A 5,318-nucleotide genomic window follows, 5' to 3' on the forward strand; every position below is an offset into this window, starting at 1 on the left:
TTAATAGGCAGAAGCAATAACACTTAAAACAAAATATTCAGCTGAAGATTTTTTTTAACTCAAAGGACCTGAATTCAGGTGGGAATGACTTTTTAAGTTCGTTTTATTGTAGACAGTTTAAGGTATGATCATTTCTCAGTCGTAATTTTCTAAGTCTAGACTTATAAATTAACAATATGAATCCTGTTGTGGAACTGGGAAATAAAACCCATCTCAATTTAAGTGATAAACAAAAGATGCTTTTCACATAAAAGAAATGATCAAATGATCACAAAATGATCAAGTTCTAAAATAAAAAAAAATTTTTAAAAGAACAAGAATGCGAACACGATGAGTAATGCACCACTGCCAGGACTGCCAACAGTGGAGCTTCAGCGACGCTGTCCTGCGAAGCAGTCTTCCGTCTGTCTGTTCCTCTTGCAGAGCCAGGTTTCTGCACCAGGCCACTTCTTGGAGGAGGTCACGCATGATTCCACCGCCCGCAGCTCCACGGGGACCACCAAGACCCTGCCATTGCGCCCAGTACCCTGGCCGGCATCCCCATCACCGCTGGTTTCTTCTTCTCTGGCAGCCCTTGCCTGTTTTCTTCCACATTTAAACGTACTTTCTCTCGAAGCAATCGGTTTGCAATTAACGTTCTCTGAGCTGGTTGAGAGTCCTCAAAAACCACAAAACCAAAATTTGGAAGCTTTGTCCCCATATCCGTGGTATTTCACTCGTGGAGCGCCGCGGTGTCACCGTGCAGGCCTTGTGCTTAGCAGTCCGCAGAACTGCTCCGCCACCAGGGCTCCAGCAGCCCCGGTATTGATGCGAAGTTCCACACGGTTTCCAAAACTCATAGGGAATTCTATCAAACAAAAGACTGAAGAGAGGAAAAGTGTACATCATTTCCGGTCTGTCCGCTGACCTTTATGACTCTCTCCTCACTGCTCCTGGGGGAATCCGCCAACTGCCCCTCCTAGTCTGAAGTCTATTTGGGGGGCTCTTTAGGGCTTTGCTCCCGTTGCTGATCTGTTCTGCTCCCTTCTTGGTTCGCCCCTGCGGTGGGTTCAGACCAGACTAACTCCCCGCCGTGTGTCCCCACTATTGTCCTCTGTCACCATACGCTCCATTAAGGGGACCACACGTCTGGAGCTGTTGTCGGCCCACAGTCCTCTCTGTGCCTCAGCAGCTCCCGGCAGGGACGTCTTTGACCTCCGCTGTGCGCGCTGTGCCCATATGGGGTCTAGACTGTCACTTTCGCTCTTTCCTTCTTGGCCCGTTTCTGAGTGGGCGTGGTAGGCCGACCCTCTCCTCAACCTGTAGGCTTAGTGCCGTTCGCCGTGGCACTTATTTCTAGGAAGGATGTCAGTTTGGCTTTGATTTGGGGCCGGCCCTGGAGCCCAATTTTTCCAGGCATTTCTCACCATGGTTACATTCCCCTCCATGTTATGTGCGCTGTGGTGCGGTCAGCATGCGCACTACCAGTTCTGCGAAGACATAACCAGTACTCTCCCCCAGGTGGACTAATGCTCCCCTCATGCCACCATCGCCTCCCCCTCCTTGACCCTTCCTTTCCCCCCTTTGCCCCTTCTTTGTGTTGAAACAACATGGGTAGAGAGTCATAAAGGTCAACAGACAGACTGGAATTATGTATGCTTTTTCTCTTTTTCTTTTCAATCTTTTGTTTTCTTTTGTTTGGTCTATATAATTTTTGGTTTGCCTACTTATATAAGATAGGCATGGGAAGCAAGCTTGAGGAGAATGCATTGGGACTGATGGGCCTGGAAGAACTTGTGGGGAGGCGAGGGTGGGGAAAGAGAGCAGTGAGTAAACAACACCACAGATAGGGGAAAAACTAGGGAATTTAAATCAATATAAGAAGGTTGTAGAGTTCCTTGAGGTGTTGAAGCAACAGCAATCTAGCAAGGTAGCTCAATTACTAAGAGGCAGAAATAGGGAAAGCATGAGGGCAGGGCGGGGCAGGAGGAAGATAAAAGGAAACAAAGGAACAATCTAGGAAGCAAAGCTATGAATAGAGGAAAAAGCATAGGTGTGTCCTTAAGTAAATACTTTAATTTATAAAAATACAGGTATTGGCCTATGTAAAGATATATATATGGCAATACACTGAAGTAGTAGATGGACTTTGGTCCTCAGCTCATACCCTCCCCCAATCTAAGAACATTCTGTTCTAATAAACTGGCATTCTGTGATGCACACCTTCCTGGTACAATCACTGAAGACAAAATAGGTGCATAAGCAAATGTGGTGAACAAATCAGATGGTGCCCAGCTGTCAAGAGATATAGTGTCTGGGTCTTAAAGGTTTGAAGTAAAACAAGCAGCCACCCAGCGGAGGAGCAACAAGCCCATATGGAAAAAGCACACCAGTCTCTGCAATCATGAGGTGTCCTTGGGACTGGGTAACAGGCATCAGAATATCCATAACAAAGAAACAAAAACATATTGTTGAGACTGAGGGGGGTTGGAGCAGAGATCCAAAGCCCACCTGCAGACAATGAGACATCCTTTCGCAGAAGGGTCGCAAGGAAGGGACGAGTCAACCAACCATAATAAAGCACTGATGAATACACAATACATCTCTGGTTCCTTGAAGCTTCCTCATCGCCCACTATCATGACCCCAGTGCTGCCTTACACTTCAGGCTAGACCAGAGTATGTACACAGGTACAGATAAGAGATAAGAGCTCACTACACATGAAATCCAGGAACAGAAATGGGAACAGCGATACCAGAATGGTAGGGGGAAGGTGGGAAGCAGAGGGGAGGAAGGGGGAACCAATCACAATGATAGCCACATTACCATACACACACACCCTCCAGGGGGATGAACAACAGAAAACATTGGGGAAGGGAGACAGTTGGTTGGTGTAAGATAGGAAAATAATTATAATTTATAATTTATCAAGGGACCACAAGGATGGGGGGAGGGAGGGAAAAAAGAAGAGCTGATACCAAAGGCTCAATAGAAAGTAAATGTCAAGAAAAGAATGATGGCAACATGTGTACAAATATGCTTGATACAATTAATGTATGGATTGTTATAAGAGTCGTAAGAGCCCCCAATAAAATAATTTTTTAATTAAAAAATGAATTATTTCTCTTCATTTGCATCTATATCATGTGGAAAGTTTCCAACAAAAAAGTTACTACTGTCTGAATAGGGAATTATTCTGTTTGTCAGATTCATTCTGTTTGATATTTCCTCTTCTGGTCTTGGTCCTCTAAGAGGAAAGCCAAGTCGCTCCTGAGGTCATTGTTAACACACACCAGGTGGCTGAGTCAGCACTTCCTGTTTAGCTTCAGCTCTTGGCTTTGTTCATTCTTGTGGCAGAGAAACAACTTCTCCAGGAGGAGGAGAAACAGAATTTTCTAATTCTTCTACGTTTTCCACCTCCACTTGTGGTTTCAGTTCTTTCGTATTTTTTTTTTTTTTCAGATTCTGGCTCCGGTTTAGGGTCATGAGAGGCTTCTTCTAAAAGTTCCTCTATGCCACCAGTCACCGTGTGAGCTTCATAGTGACCACTGTTGGTGCTTTCCTGGACGGTTCAGGAGATGGTTGGCTTTCTTCTTATCCCTCTTCTACGTCACCGGCTAACTCTACATCAAGGCCTGGTTCAGAATCGCCAAACACATCCTCATAATAACAGAATATATCATTGTGAATGTAAAACTTCCTTGGAATAGAATCTTCAGGAACCAGGATAAATGTTTGAATAAACTTCCTGTCCAGCTGTCTACTGTTAGTAAACCCATGACCTGGACAGCTACTTTATCACTCAAGGTTTCATGAGTTCAGAGATAGTAAGTTGTGACCACACTTTGACCACAAACAGCTTCTTGGGGCTTTCCACTAGCATCTACTCTACCATGAACATAGGAAGAATTTCTGCAGTGAAACTGTGAAAATGTTCTGGAGCTGTATTCAGCAAAGTATAGTATTGCTTCAAAAACTCCTTCCCTGTAAGCAGTAGACTTGGTTTCTCCATAACCATTTCTTTGCTGATCAAAATCAATCTCTTTGCTGTTTACAAACCCACCCTATTACAGGGAGGCTTTTAATAGAGCAACCACAAATTGTCATTTCATACCAATTAAATTCTTAAGCTACTAGATATTATGTACAAGAATAATGGGGTTGGTTATAGGGCAAAACGTTCAATAACACTCATTCAAAAAAGTAGATGCATGCTTACCAGACGAACACATGTCATAAAACAGCAAGGAGAGCATCGAATAATAAATATATGGTATTCCTTGTCCACCATTCATTGGCACCTTCAAAGCATGAGATGCAAGCAAAGTCTAAAATATGACAATTCCTTAACAATGGGATAGCAGAAATCTATTCTTCTACTAAAGTGGTTTAGCCTTAAGTCCCAGGGAGTCTGTCAGTTCTGTAAATCTGCTATGCTTCTTGCCTAATTTACTACTTTCTCACAGGGAACACTTCAATGTTGCAGTAGAGGTTTGAACATTTTCTTCATTTCTTTCAGCCGAGGAAACACAAAGTATATTTTTTTCTGTTAATTTTTTTTAACTGCAGATGTTTTCACATTTTATTATAGTAGTTTACTGAATTTTCTTGGGCTTCACCTTGAACATTTCTGTTTAGCTCTTATACTTCATCATTTTTTCTACTTATTTAGAGACTGTATGTCCTAGAATAAGTTTTAAAGACTCTTCTGACAGCTATTTTGGTCTTTATTCTTTCTTTGTATTGTGTGTGTGTTTGCGTGTTTCAATTACTGCTTTGTTTATGGTATCCTTGATGTCAACTCACAAAATATTTAATGCATTAGTGTTCAATGCAACAAACCATTATTTTTAATGGTTTCTAAATTTAAGTGGAATATTTTCCTTCTCCTGGTCTTGTTTTAATATCCTTTGGTTTCAACTTCAACTTGTAAAAAAAATGAATTGTTTCTTTTGTAGTTGGTCTCTGGACTTGTCCTGAAAATATCAAGCTTTTCCATTGTCTCTTTGCATAGATATAACCAATTTGATATCCATATATTCTTTTTGACAAGGTACATGTGTAGAGTCACCATTTATGATGCTATAAAGATGAATAAGTTGTTGATCTCACAAAAATTCTCTTATACTTCTCTAGCATCATTTCTAACATCAATGGCATGCTTTCTAACTACTCCTCCAGACTACTTATTCTTCCGTTTATCACTTCCACAAAGCCCATATGTGGTAGTTATATAATTGTTTGTCAATTTGAGAGGACTATGAGTGAAGGGGTGGAGGCTAGCCTGTCTATCATGTCATAGCCAATGAGACCTCTATGTGGGCATAGTCTTCTCTTGA

At 42.1% G+C, this 5,318-nt stretch overlaps 1 pseudogene; it reads right to left on the reverse strand.

The window, feature by feature from the left end:
* Positions 1–371: 371 nt before the first annotated feature.
* Positions 372–3,997, reverse strand: LOC142437282 (ras GTPase-activating protein-binding protein 2-like; annotated as a pseudogene).
* Positions 3,998–5,318: the final 1,321 nt, after the last annotated feature.

The sequence above is a fragment of the Tenrec ecaudatus genome, chromosome 1 (assembly GCF_050624435.1).
Source record: "Tenrec ecaudatus isolate mTenEca1 chromosome 1, mTenEca1.hap1, whole genome shotgun sequence".
In the NCBI taxonomy this organism is placed as follows: domain Eukaryota; kingdom Metazoa; phylum Chordata; class Mammalia; order Afrosoricida; family Tenrecidae; genus Tenrec; species Tenrec ecaudatus.